Source organism: Vicugna pacos, chromosome 28 (assembly GCF_048564905.1).
Source record: "Vicugna pacos chromosome 28, VicPac4, whole genome shotgun sequence".
NCBI lineage: Eukaryota > Metazoa > Chordata > Mammalia > Artiodactyla > Camelidae > Vicugna > Vicugna pacos.
The window spans coordinates 11,284,827-11,299,398 of NC_133014.1; the positions used below are offsets into that span (position 1 = coordinate 11,284,827).

Genomic DNA, 14,572 nt, shown 5'->3' on the forward strand with positions numbered 1-14,572 from the left:
GCGGGGGGCGCGGGGTGCGGAGGTGCGAGGGGTGCGAGGAGTGCGAGGGGTGCGAGGGGTGCGGGGGGCGCGGGGGTGCGAGGGGTGCAGGGGGTGCGAGGAGTGCGAGGGGTGCGAGGGGTGCGTGGGGCGCGGGGGTGCGAGGGGTGCGTGGGGCGCGGGGGTGCGAGGGGTGCGGGGGGCGCGGGGGGCGCGGGGGGTGCGGGGGGTGCGAGGGGCGGGGGCGGTGCGGGGACTGCGACGGGTGCGGGGGGCGCGGGGTGCGGAGGTGCGAGGGGTGCGAGGAGTGCGAGGGGTGCGACGGGTGCGGGGGGCGCGGGGTGCGGGGGCGCGGGGGTGCGAGGGGTGGGAGGGGCGCGGGGGCGAGGGGGTGCGGGGGTGCGGGGAGTGAGCGCCCGGCCCCGCGCCGCCACCGCAGTCAGACCAGTCGGACCGCTTTGCCCGCCCCGCCCCGCTCGGGCCGCCCGCCCGCCCTCCCTCCCTCTCCCCGCCGGAAACCGGGCCCTCCCGGGAGCCCAGCGCCGAAGCTGGACCGGCCCGGCCCCCCACCCATCCCCGCCCCGCGCAGCCGCCGCCCCGCACCCCCCGCTGCCCCCCGCCCGCGCCTGGGCTCCGGGCCATGGGGCGCCCGGACGGGCGGGCGGCCGGAGCAGCAGCCCGGCGGAACGTGGGTAAGGACACGTTGGGCCTCCGCCGCCCTCGATGGGGACTGTGTGCCGCACGGGTGGCTCGAAGCCGGTGAGCACCTGCGCAGCCAGGAGAGCGGGAAGAGGCTGCGGGAGGGGCGACGGCGAGGCGGGGGGTCCTCAGTTCAACCTCATTGGGGGAGGGCGGGCACAGGGACAACAGGGGGACGCTCGGCTGTGCCCCACCTGGAGAGTCAGCCCGGCCTGGGATGCGGTGGCCCCGCAGGCCCCTCCAGCTGGGCTGGGTGCGTCTAGGGGCTCCAAGCCCGGCGGCAGAGCAGGGGGAGCCCTCAGAACCATCCAGCATCAGAGCTGGGCCACACTGAGGCCCTACTCCTTACCTCCCGGTTGTCCTGTGCCTCAGTGGCCTGGCCAGGCCCTCCTCTCTGCTTGGTGGGAACCTGGCGGGCTGCCGGCCAGGAGTCCCCTGGGATGGAGGAGAACTCAGCTGGTTCCCATGCCCCATGCCCTTGGATGCTGGCCCCTCTCCTTGGCCCTTCTGGGTGTGTCTGGTCAGAAAGCATCAGAGATTCCTAAGAAAGTAAACAGTGTCTGCTCAGGTGGCACACTCACATCCCCCCTAGGGTTCTTGCTGGCCCTAGCACTGAGTTTAGTTTCTTCTTTCTGTACGAGAGTGGTGCCAGGGCTGTGAGCCCTTCGCTGGCTTTCTCCCCAGGCTGCAAGGTGTGCTCTGCTCAGTGCACTAACCCAGACCCCTGTGCCCACAGCCTGCATGTCTAGGTCAGGTGGGCAGCATCAACGTGAAGGCCTGGGCAGCTCGGGGGTCCCCCCTGCCCTTGAACCTCATTATCCCAGTCCTTCCCCCGGTTCAGAGCTGATTGAATGTAATTAGCAACTAATTGGATGTCTGTGAGCCTTTCTACATAAGAAACACGCGAAGGTCGGGCTGAGACAGCAGAGTGCTGAGTGATTCATTCTTTTCTTCCAGACATGATGTTTCCTTTACATGAGGGGGGTCTGAAGAGTCGTTCGTCCGTTTATTCACTCATTCATTCAACATATATTAACTGAGTGCCAACTGCTTAAGCATGGAGGCGCTGGGAATACAAGTGCTGTCATTCACAAGAGTTGTGGGAGACAGAAAATAAGCATTTAAGCAAATGAATCACACAATTTCAGAGAGTGATAAGTGCTGTTAAAAAAAAAAACCCCAAGCAAAGCAAAACAAGGTGATGATGGGCATGACTGTGAAACAAATAAGAGAAACTGACCCTTAGCCAGAAAAGGTAGCAAGCAGGACTTTTTATTTTATTTTTTTTAAAAACAAATGAGTTCACGTCTTTTAATCAATTCATTTTCACCACTGCATGATCCCTGGTGTATAGATGAAGAAGCCCCTGGCATGTTAATAAGTGGTCCCAGACAACAGGCAGAGCTGAGCTTTGAATGCAGGGCTCCTGGCTCCACGGGGCCGTTGTCTTTCAGGACTGGAGCTGCCGGGGGAGGAGACATAGTAATATTCATTCCAGTGATTTTTAAGAGGATGTCTTGGACTCCAGTCCCTCCTGCTTGGCCGTGGTGTGTTTGCTCCGGAGGCTGCCAGCAGTGCTTTCTCAGCCATCCTGTCCTTTCCCCTTCTAAACCGCAGGGATGCGCTCAGAGGCACCATGCTGTAACTCGTTCTTGTCTCTGGTGGGCTGGACAATTAGTTGGGTGGGAAGGGGGGACAGAACTCTCAGGTGGCATCTTGATTATCCTTCCAGCCTCCCGATAAAACCTTCCTTTGAAAGATGTCCGAGGGCCCTGTGGACTCACTTCAAGAAGGCATTCTGCCTCATGGCAGGCTTTTTAAATGGGGTGGGAAAATGGTACCATCTTCAGGCCCTAGAACTCTAAGGGCGCAGGATGGAATGTCCTCTGTGACTGTGAGGAGGGGTTTAGGGGCTTCCCACAAGGGATCCATGTGGCGAGGAGCCCTGTCTGGAGTCCTGAGAGTGTCCTTCTCGGTGAGAGCCTTAGATGTAAGACGGAGATTTTAAGCTCTCCCGGAAGATGTGCCTTCACTCGCTTACTTGTTCATTCGTTCAACAAATACTTACAGAGGGCCCGTATGTTAGGTGCTGTTCTGGGTGCTGTGAACAAGACAGCCTTTCCCCTCATCAAGCTTGTTTTCTGGTGGAATGAAAAGGACAAAAAACAATAACAGCAGTTTCAACGTCGTGTCAGATACACGCTGTGAACAAAAGCAAAGCAGCAGAAGGGGTTCGGAGGTGATGGGGGCTGCCGGGTGCATTAGGGTGGCCGGGACAGGCTGGCCTCCTCAGATGGAATTTGAGTAGACAAGACACAGGAATGTGATTATCTGGGGGAAGAACATGCCAGGCAGAGGGAACAGCAAGTGCAAAGGCCCTGAGACATGAAGGAGGCGGGAGCAGGCTGGGTGTTGCTGAACGTGCTGGAGGAACCGGAAGGCGGCCATTGTGGCTCTGGCATCCCTCAGAGGCTCTCATTGGTAGAGGTGGGGGTGGGGTGGGGGGCTCAGCCTGCTGACCGGAGGCATCCACGAAGGCAGGTGATGCTCCGCTCAGATCAGCCTTGATGGCTTACACTTGCAGGGGAATAAGTGATCCCCAGAGAAGGAGAGTGTATCTCTTGGCGGGAAAGATATCACTTGCTTTTCTTACGCCCAGCATCCATCAAAACCTCATGGGCCCACACAAAGAGAGCTGACGTGGGAGGCAGATCTTGCTTTTTCGAAGTCAGTAAAGACTGGAAACTGGATATGGGGAGGGAAAGAGTTGCCTTCTAGGAAAATGCCAATCGTCTTTCCTTCTTAAAAGAATCATCTTGTTAGTTGGCTTAAAAGAAAAAGAGAGGCTATTGTGCATGTACTCTATGCCAGGCTCTCCTGTGAGCACCTGATGTGCAAACACAGGTCCCCCTCCCAGCACGCCTGGAGGTATATACAGCCCCGTTTCACAGATGGGAAAACTGAGGCTCAGCAAGAATAAGAAAGTTGCCCACTTTTACACAGCTAATAAGTGAAGAATCCGGATTGGCAATCAAGTGGTGTAGTTTTAGAACCAAGTGCTCTGAAGGAGAGAGAGAAAGGTTTTGGCTGAAAGGGTGTTTGTCTGCAGGGGAGACAGTCTCCTGGGTGTCCGACGGCAGGGGGTATTTAGAAAGAAGACATCAGGGATAATGGCTGCATTCCACCTCTTTTCTTCTTTTTAAGATAATATTTGCATGACTTAAAAACTCTTTAAAAATATTTTGAAAGGTACTACTTGCCTGTGTTAAAAACCTTTTTGCAAACATTAATTCAAACAGCCCTTAAAGTATATGGTGAGAAATCTCCGTCCTCCTGTCCTCGGATTCCCAGTTCTTGTCTTCGGAGGCAACTGAGAATTCTTGCAGGCATATGTTCTATTTATGAATGAGCTTGTATATATTATGCTTTTCCTTTTCTTTCTTTTTTTTTTACACAAATAGTAAGAATGGTCAGGTCTGTACCTGGTACCTTTTTTTTTTTTTTTTACTCAATATGCTTATTCTGATTCAGGACATATAGATGTCCTTCATCCTTTTTAACATAAATATGTGACATCTCGTTGAATAGATATACGACATTTATCTATTATTTATCCGTTTTGGTCTTCCAAATTGTTTTCCCCATTTTTGTTTGTTTCCATTAAGGATACTTTTACCTACGTCTTTGCTCACTTCTGTGACTGTTCCAGCAGGAGAAATTCATAAATGTGTAATTACTGATGGAAAAGCTCTGTGTACTTTAGATTTTGACGGATGCTGCTGGCTTGCTTTCCAAAGCCAGGATCTGACTTGCTACTTCTGGGACTGCTCGCTTCCCCACGGACCACACCAGCTCGGCGATATCAACTGTTTGTTCTTGCCGATTTGACAGTCAGAAAAATGGAATCGCAATTTCGTTTTAATAGGTATTTCTTTATAGTGAGCAGTGTTAGGAGCCTCACGTATGTTTTAAGATCTTTGTCTTTTTCTGTGGGCTGGGCATGTCCTTGGCCTATGGTTTAAACTGGGGTTTTTGTCTTGTTATTATTGAATTATAAGGGGTCTTATTATGATTTCCTCTTCATCCCTCATCTCTGGTCACACTGACTGCCTCTCACCATCTTCCCTGCCTTTGTGAGCAGCGGCTACTCTGGTGTATTTATGATAAGTGTATCCTGGGATCTGGACATATTTTAGAGAAATGTATGATGTTGATTTATACATGCACGTATTTTAAACCTCCGTAAACTGTACTGAGCTACAAACCATGATCTTACTTTTAAATCTGATGCTGTTTTTTAAGAAGATTTATCTGGCTGCTGTCTGGATGCTTGGTTGCTTCTGCACTGAATTCCATGGTCAGGATGATGGAATTGTCGTAAACGCTGATTCTCATTGGCTTGGTCTAGAAAGCTTGTTTGGAGAAATGGCATGGTGGGGGTAAGCCTTGGAGGGTGAAGAGGATTGGACAGGTGGGAAAGAGGAGGGGGAAGGGAACAGAGCTGACCAAGAGCACAGCATGAGGACACACCAATGTGTGAAAGTTCCAGGAATATCCAGGGAAGCCCCGCAACCTGCTGGGGTCACGGTTCATAGTGGGGGGGTATGGTCCTAGGAGAGGCTGGGGTCTCGAATGCCAGTGTTGCACTTTTCTTAAAGGCAATGGAGAGAGGTAGTGGGGTGTGTGTGTGTGTGGGGGGTGGTCATTCAGGAAGGGTTTTCAAGGGCAGGAGAGAGCTCCTGGAGGAGAACTGGGGTGGATGTGCATGTGGACCTGAGAGGCAGGAGGTCCCTGGGGTTCTCCAGGTATGAGAGGACCAGTGGGGCTGTGGGGGAGGGAGGGCCAGCAGGGCTGGGCACTGGAGGCATGAGGGGTCGAGGCTGGCGTCAAGCTTGCTAACTTGGGACACGGGGCAGATGCGATGCCACAGACAGGACCCAGGAGGGCAGGCCTGGGCAAAGGATGGGGAGGCGCGCTCAGGGCACGTGGACAGGTTATTGTGTGTGCTGCTAATTCTGCAGTCCTGCCCACCCGGCTAGAGGATTCCCATTGGCAGCTAGGACTGGGGAGAGTTTGTGAACCTCTGGTGAGTGGGTAGGAGATGAACCTCTGGGAGCGGGTGAGATCATCATGGGAGAGCGTTCAGGACCAAAGAGGCCCAGCGGGAACAAAGCCTGGGGCAGGTATGCAGGGAGAAGTGGATGGACAGGCCGGACCAGCAGGGAGGCACGGATGCACTTCTGAACTCTCTGCCCTTTGCCGGCTCCAACCTCAGAAAAGCGTCCTCTCAGCATGGAAACCTGGGCAGGAATGCGGCCGGGGTCCTTATAAACAAGGACATTTAAGGAGGGGTCCCTGCCGTCCCGGCGTCTTTCAGTGCACCCTCAGAGGATGCCTGGAAGGGCCAAGGCAGACAGGAGGAAAAAGGCCTCAGGAGGTACAGGTGTGTGGGCTCTCTCCCCGGGGCCCCAGTGCTGTTCCCCTGGAAGCTGCCAAGCCAGGCTGCCCCCTCTATTCCTGCAGGCAACTGTGATAGAGATGATGGACTCGGGCTGGCACAGGGAGCCCCAGGCTTTGCTGCTACGGGCAGGGTCAGCTTCTGGGCACCTCCAGGTAACACGGACCCTCCGGGTGGCCCTAGGAGATGCCTTGCTTTGGTTTTGTCTTCCTCCTTCATACTGTGAGAGCGTACCTGTTCTCTCTTTTATGTAACAGCTTGCTTCCTGCCCATCGTACACCTGACAACATCCTGCTTGTCAGTTACTGACTGATCAAGGCTAATCAGCGTTATAAGGAAGACCCTCAGATCTTTCTCCAAAAGAGTAAATATCTTAAAGGTTGGATTCAGCTGTACAAAGTGTCTACTCATTTCCATAGCTTGTCATGATTTTTGACATAAGAGGTATATTTTATTTAATATTTTTTCTTGAATGCACACAATTTGAAAAACAAAAACCAAAACATAAAGTAGGCACTATTTACTTTAGGATGTTCCTAACCAATAACATTTATGAAATCATGGGTTTGCTATAAATGTTATTATATTTTTATGCATATTTAAATATATGACTTATATTATTTTTATGAGTATTCAGATAAATGCTTAACTATCAAAAATGTTTATTATGTGTACCATGTGCCTGCTTAGGCAAACACAGCTTTAGAAGAGTGGATTCATGGAGGAGGTGATCTGTGCTATGTAGGAGAGGGAAAAGTAATTTTCCCCTACCCTTTAAGATTCAGTCCCTGGTGCCTGCGAATTAAACTGACAACTGTGTAACAGTAGTAAAAGCTTTATTGGCATGCATGTGGGAGCCAAAGAAGTAGCTAGCTTGTTACCTGGTTAAAGTTAAAGCCTTATCTGCCTAACTGAGTAGGGGAAAGGGAAGGGGAGAAAGAGATGTCGATGGGAAGAGCAAATAGGTTTCTTTTGGAAAGACAAACAGGGTTTTAGAACAAATGAGAAATGAGAGACACAGCCATGTTTGCCTCTACAGGTAGGAGTGATTTTTCAGTCTCCTTCTGGGCCGTAAATCTCTCTCAGGGAAGGGCTTTGGGGTAGGTTTTATTGAGTTCTCCCTTCTGGGAGTAGATCTGCCCTGCAGAAGGAATTTATGGCAGCAGCCTTATTTCTCAGTAGTTGCTGCTTTTAGTCAGATAAGGGACGCTCTGAGAATACTTCTTGCTGCATCTGTGGAATCTCAAATATCTGCATCTTTATTTATTTATTTAAAAAAATTTTTTTTATTGAAGTGTAGTTAATTTACAATGTTAGTTTCAAGTGTACAACAAAGTGATTATAGCTTATTACAAGAAACTGAATATAGTTCCCTGTGTTACACACTAGGTCCTTGTTGTTTATCTCGTTTATAGTAGTGTGTAGTAGTGTGTATCTGTTAATCCCAAACTCCTAATGTATTCGCCTCCTTGACTCCTTTGGTAACCATAGTCTGTTTTCTGTGTCTGTGAGACTATTTCTGGTTTGTAAATAAAATTTGTATCTTTTTTAGTTTCCTCATATAAGTGATATCATAGGATATTTGTCTTTCTCTGACTTACTTCACTTAGTATGATAATCTTTAGGTCCATCCATGTTGCTGCAAATGGCATTATTTCATTCTTCAAATGTCTTCATTTTAAAATAAACTTCGTGTTGGTTCTGGGGCACTGAATAGGTCCCTCCACCAACTTCTGGGAGGTGGCACTGGCAGCCCGTTGAGAGGCAGCAGTAGTGATGGGTCTTTCAATGAACACCTGTGCAGCTCCTCCAGCCCTTCCTCCGTCCCACACTGGTTCTCAGCCTCCACTGGCAATAGGGGGATGGGGGTTGGCAAAGAACTGCCCCGTCTTTAAAGTGAGCAGAGAAATTCAATCATTATTTAATTCAACAAGTTTAATTTTTTAGTACCTTTCTTTCTGCTGATGACAAACACATACTTATTTTTGAAAAGTAGGTACATACCAAAAAAAACCCAGAACTTAAAATCATGTGTATTGTTACCACCCACTGACAGCCACTGTCAATTAATGTTTTGGTATTTAATGGCCTAAATACACAAACAGATTTGTTTAATTGAAGTATAGTCAGTTACAATGTATCAGTTTCTGGTATACACACAATGTCCCAAGCATGCATATATATATGTATATTCATTTTTGTTAAAGGTTATCATAAGATATTGAATATATTTCTCTGTGCTATACAGAAGAAATTCGTGTTTTTTTTTAAATCTGTTTTTATATATAGTGGCTAACATTTGCAAATCTCAAACTCCCAAATTTATCCCTTCCCACTCCTTTCCCCTAGTAACCATAAGATTGTTTACTATGTCTGCAAGTCTGTTTCTGTTTTGTAGATGAGTTCATGAGTGTCCTCTTTTTTCTTTTTTTAGATTCCACATATGAGTGATAACATATGGTATTTTTCTTTCTCTTTTTGGCTTACTTCACTTAGAATGATGATCTCCATCCATGTCGCTGCAAATAACATTATCTTATTCTTTTTTATGGCTGAGTAGTATTCCATTGTAGAAATATATCACAACTTCTTTATCCAATCATGTGTTGATGGACATTTAGGTTGCTTCCATGTCTTGGCTATTGTAAATAGTGCTGCTATGAGCATTGGGGTGCATATATCTTTTTGAATTAGAGTTCCCTCCAGATATATGCCCAGGAGTGGGATTGCTGGATCATAGGGTAAGTCCTTTTTTAGTTTTTTGAGGACACCAATTTTTTTAAAAATTGAGCCCATACTGAATATATAATGGATTTTCTTACTTAAGAGTATACCATAAGAATCTTCACACTTCATTAAATACACTTCAAAAACAAGATCATTAAAAGTTCACCATATGGCTCTATGGCCATACCATAATTTATCTGTTTCTGGACTATGGCTGTTGAGGTTGGGGGCATTTTTTGCTTTTATAAACATCTTAATGCACGTGCGCTTCAACAGATGTTTGACAGCATGTTCTGGGTGCCAAGGGGCTCGGGGATGGAGGTGAATAACTGTAGACCCCTGCTCACTGCTTACCTGAGAAGGACAGACCCAGGACAAGTGACTTCAGGGAAAATGCTCATCTGAAAACACAGGGCGGCGCTGGGAGGGAGCCCCGCCGGGGAGCCTGGGAAGAGAGCAGCCGGGGCCAGACTTTGGTGCCAAGAAAGAGGAGGGCCAGGGAGCAGTGGCCTGGGCACCTGTCCACCAGCCGATTAGGGACATCTCCTCTGGTTACTGTACCCACCACGGGATTGGGCAACCAAGTCTAAGAGACAGAAGCTTGTCACTCACTTTCATAATAATGACTTCCTGTCCTCCCCCAGAAAAACAAGGGCAGCGTTGGTGCCCCGTATGTGTTGGGAGGTTGGTGATGGTGTTTCCGCTGGGCCGTCCCCCCTTTTCTCGTTGCGTGGCCTCTGGGAGTCCTCTCCCTCCCAGTCTGAGCCCACAGGCATTAGGGAGGGGCACTGGGGACCCCTGCCACGGGCTCAGTCCCTGGAAGCCCTAATCCTGGCCCTATCTCCTGGCTCTCTGCTCCGATCCCCAGGGAGCCCACAGTCCATTTGGCCAGCGGGACTGTCACCATCTACGCCGGCAGAGGAATGTTTAGGGAAGCGGGTCCTCCTGTCTGTCCTGCCTGAGGGCCCAGGACGGTGGCGGCAGGAGAGCTGGGAGGGAATCAGGTATTTTCTGGAGGAAAGATCATGGGATTGCCTGACGCCCGGGCCTCCCTAAGGGAGAAACCCTTCAGGGAGACAAGGTCAGGGACACGGGGGTCTGTTGAGGTGCCTCTGGCCTTGGCTCTCACCCTACCTGGTAGCTGGTACCCCCAGAAGGACGGTAGTGGGCTCCATTAGCACAGGGGTTTTCATAAGCTTTGTATCGTAGAAGTGAGTTCAGGCTGGGCTGTCAGTAGCCCTGCTCGCTTGGAAAGAAGTCTCGCTCTTTCAAGTCAGCAGCGGGCAGATGGTAACCGGGTATCACACAAAGTGCATTTGGTTCCGTGGTCCTGGGTTCGAGCCCAGACTGGGTGACTGCTCTGACCCTCAGTCTCTTCCTCTGCTCTGTAGCATGAGGATAATTAACACCCCCACCCCAACCCCAGACTCGAGAGCTTGGAGATGCTGCTTGGAAAGGGCCTGGCGAGTTTCAGCACCAAGGGGCTCTCTGTGAAAGGGACTTCTAAGTCAGGAGCCCATTCCCTTCCTCTGCTGCCTCCCTCTGCCTCTGAGGAGGGCGGACTGTGCACTGAACTCCTCAGAGCTCCCTTCCTGGAAGGTGGGCTCTGCTCCGCAGTCGCTCAGTGTGTGCAAAGCCGCCTCCCCACCTGTGCTCAGTGGCTTCCTCTGCGGGCAAACAGGAAGTCGCCACCTCCAGGGAGGCAGGAAGGGGCTGCTTGGCAAGGCTGTCTGCCCTCAGGCTGTGGTCATGTCAGGAGGCTGCATGTCTGTACGCTGGGCCCTGAGGGCGGGGGTGCTGGGCAGAGACCCCCCCCGGGAGTGGGAGGATCAAGGCTCACCGCGACAGGGCCTCTGGGGCAGAAGCCAGTTTCTCTGTCCACATGGCAGCCTCTCACCCTGTGAGCTGGGGGCCCTCCTTGCCTGTGGATATTCCATCCAGTTTTGCTCCTGGGTCATCAATCTTGGGGAGGAGGTGAAAGTTCTAGGAGTTGGGACAAAGGTGGTGAGTGCAGGAGTCTGGGAGTCTCTTCTTGGAGTTTGCTGAAAGCAGGACCCACCCCCTAGCCATACCCCCAGGTCCCCCCAGATGCACACACCAAACACACAGAACTGGTTGCCTGGGAGGAGAGGGGAGAGGCAGATTCCACTTCCCACGGTATTTCTGATGTGAACAAGGGAAGGGAGATGAGCGGCTTTGACCCATTTCTTCATCACATGGTTGTGGAGCAGTTATGAGCCAGGCCCTCTGCAGCACAAGCTGGGTAGCGGTTGAGGTGAGTGGACCATCCTTGCCTTTGAGAAGTTCACAGTCAGGGAGGATGCAGATTCATACAGACGTGGAGGGGGCAGACCCCTGTCCTCAGCTCCTAATCAATCCTCACCTCGTGGCGCCGGCCTCCACCCCTGGCTTGTCCAGAACCTCCGTGTGGCCACATTTAGCGGTCACTTTGCACAGACACTCTCCAGTAGTGTTTGACACAGCTGACCACTTCCTCCTGAAGTTAACTATCGCCTCTCTTGTCTCGGTGACAACACACCCTTGCAGTGTTTCTCTCGCTCCTTGGCCGCCCCTTCTCTCTCACCTCTGCAGGCTTCTCATGGGGAGGCTCCGCCAGCCCCCAGCACAGGCCACCTTCCTGCTGGTCACACTCGAGCTCATTTCTGCAGCCCAGCCCCTCCCGTCAGCTCCAGGTGCAAGCTAGGCCTGCAGGGGTATCTCACAGATACCTCAGACCTAACATTTAAAAAGTGAAACTCCTGGTGTTCTCCACGAAGCCTCATCTCCCAGGTCTCTCCCATTTCAGCAAATCCCATTACCACCCACCCAAGTTGCTCATGCCAGACATCTAGGAGCTGCCCTTGACTCTCATCTTTGCCTCTCACGTCTACTTAGGTAGCAGATTCAACCGAGCATCCCAGATAGTGGCCCCATGCCCTCTGTCTCCCCTTCCCTGCCATTTCCGCCCCCCTCCAAGCCACCATGCCGCCTCCTCTAGACTGTCACCCAGCCCCTGCCTGGTCTCCCTGTCTCACTGAGCCCTCGACTCTGGAGGCTCCATACAGCAACAAATAACTAAATAAAAGTAAATACACCTGTCACTTCCCTGCTTACCCAGCACCCTGGCTTACCCCTGGGGACCCCGTGGCATCCAGCCCCACCCTCTTCTCCCACCCTCCCCTAGGCTGGCTGCACCGGCCACGCTGGCTGGCTTTCTGTTCCCTTGACTCACAGAGACCTTTCCAGTCTCAGGCAAAAAGTTACTCTTGCCTGTATTGCCTACCCCGCTCTCATCATGTGCTGGCTCCTCTTCGCGGGGATGCGGTGCTCCTGGCCTCCGATGTCAGTGAGCTGCCCCCAGTGCTCCCTTTCCTCTCTCCCCACGCCTTCTCTCCTCAGCATCATCACAGTGTATAATCACACACTGATTACCTCCTTGCCCAGTTTCTGTCTGTCACTACAGTGGAAGCGCCTGAGGACGGGGGCCCGGGGCTTTATTCCTGATGCTCAGCAGCTTCTCGCACTGGGACGGCACGGAGATGGTGCTGGCTGAGCTGTGGCCACATTCCAGACCCCCCGGATGCCCGAGCGAGGGTTCGCGTTTAGGCCGAGGTGGCTTGAGGTTTCTGGCTTCCCTGGCTGGGCACGGTGTTGTAAAATCCCCAATACAGGGGGAGGAGCAGCTCATGGGAGGTCATAAACCAGGCGTGCGTTGCGCTGACTTTGACAGAAACCTGCCCCTGGCTTTTACCAGCCCCAGAAAGCGAACAGTCGAGCGCCCCACCGAGAGGTGTTTGGATGTGTCAATATTAAAACTCTGCAGCTGACAAACTGTTACGTATGAAGTGTGTCGTCTTCTCCTGCCTCCCATCTTAATGATGAACTGGAGGTCCAGGTGTGAATTAGGATTCTCGGCCTCCGCTGAAGGTGGCGTGTGGCAGAGCCCACCCCCAGCCTTTCAGCCCCTTCTTGTTTTCTTCCCCACAGTGGCTTGGTGCTGCCCGTGCGTGTAGAGGGCGGCCGGCCCCCAGGTCCAGTCCCTGTCCCCCCCATGGACACGGCCCATGACCATTGGTTCAGTGGTCAGATGTTCCCCCCAGGTCTAGGGCTGCGCAGAACGGTGATGCAGTGTCCCCAGGGGGCAGGGGTGGGGTGGAGGATGAGGCCTGGTGGGTCTGGGAGGCAGAGAATCCCAGGCTCCTGGGTGCCCCGAGCGTGATGGAGAAAGGCCTGGTAAGCACATCCCACTGGACTCCACGCCCTCTGTTCGTGTGTGTGTGTGTGTGTTGGGGGTGGGGTGCAGCTGCAGGGGGGCTCCAGCGGGACCCATGCCCTCTACATTGTGGGCCAGGCTGGCCTGGGTCTGAGACCCTTTGATGATGGGACTTGGAATGGAGGAGTCCCCTGGGCAGGAGCTCGGGGTGGGGTGGGGGTCTTCAGACCCTTAGCAGGGAAGCTGGTGGTCACTAAGGCTGGAGAATAGATTGTGTGGAGGGAGAAGAGAATGGTACAGAGTGTGGTCCCCCCAAGCCTCATCGCATACTCGTGGAAACCTGTGACCTGTATCCCACGGACATACATCAGGAATTCAGCCGTGGGAAACAGATGACGGTTGGTTCATGTGGTCAGATGCTCTGAGTTCTAACCACAACTTTGTGATTTCTCAGCTGTGCAACCCTGGGCAGTGGCTTAGCCTCTCTGAGCCTGCCTCATGGATCTCTTAATGCTTCATCATTTGGTGAGAGGGGTGACTCAGGGGCTACTGGGGGACACTTCGTCACTTTAAGACACTTGTATTGGGTGCCGTTATGACCTCCAGGAGACATAGCCACACAGAAATTGACAGAAAAAGGAAAGTTGCCAGCCCCAGGGCCCTCCCGAGTCCCCCGGGTGCCCTGTGAGGAACCAAGAGCCGGGCAGAGATGAGAACCTGATGACAGAACCTCAGGGAGGAGGGGTGGGGCGTGTTCACAGCCGGGGGCTGCACCTTCCTCTTTCTGTCTTCCTGGCCCTTGACTCTGGGCCGAGCCAGGGTGGGGGCCCTGGGAGCAGGGCAGGGGGCAGGGGGCCAGAGGTGCTGGGCTTGGGAGCGGGGCTTTTGACTCTGGGGCAGGAAGTGAGGTGCAGAGCAGCTGGGGAGCCCCTGGAGGCCACGGGGAGCAGGAGGGTGAGTGTGGTGAAGGGAGCGGAAGTCGGAAGCTCCGGCCGCCACGTTCACGTTCATGTTCACGGGGCAGACTGACCGACCGACCGAGCAGCAGGACGGCTCCTGGGGAGCAGGGCTCGCTCATCCCTTCCCTCTGGGCCCTTCGGAGGTGAGCAGGGTGCCTGCCTGGGGTGGGGGCAGGGAAGGTGCCCAGGGATGTGGAGTCATGTGTGGGCCTCTGTGGCGCCTGCCGGGGCAGGTGGGGCAGGAAGCAGGGCTCTGTAGGCCTACTGCGTGTGCACCTGCCGCGAGCCGGCCTTGGGCTGCCGCTCATCCTTTCCCTCCCTCCCCTCTGGCCCCCTCCTCCCTCAGCCTGCCCCTCCCAGTCTGGCCCCCACTTAGCCCAGCCTCCCCAGGGCCCCTGGGGGGCTGCAGTCGTGAAGGGTGAGGGGGCCAAGGAAGCCCCTCCTTCAGCCTCCTGTGGCCTCCTGGGTTGCTGGTGACTGCTGTGACAGGTACCCACTGGGGGCTTGTGTGGCCAGAGGCCCAAGTGAGCCTTGACC

General features: G+C 53.0%; 1 protein-coding gene across 8 annotated transcripts in view; it reads left to right on the plus strand.

Annotated features, from left to right (window-relative positions):
- Positions 1-561: 561 nt before the first annotated feature.
- The window catches only part of PSD4 (pleckstrin and Sec7 domain containing 4), a 34,997-nt gene continuing 20,986 nt past the window's right edge, over positions 562-14,572 (plus strand). For 4 of the 8 annotated variants that reach the window (XM_072951488.1, XM_072951495.1, XM_072951494.1 and 1 more), the window contains exon 1: positions 562-671. The gene's annotated coding sequence lies outside the window, so the exon portion shown is untranslated. Of the gene's footprint in view, positions 739-13,927; positions 14,179-14,572 lie in introns of those variants that run through there. The other 4 variants (XM_072951489.1, XM_072951492.1, XM_072951493.1 and 1 more) reach the window with 3 other exon arrangements.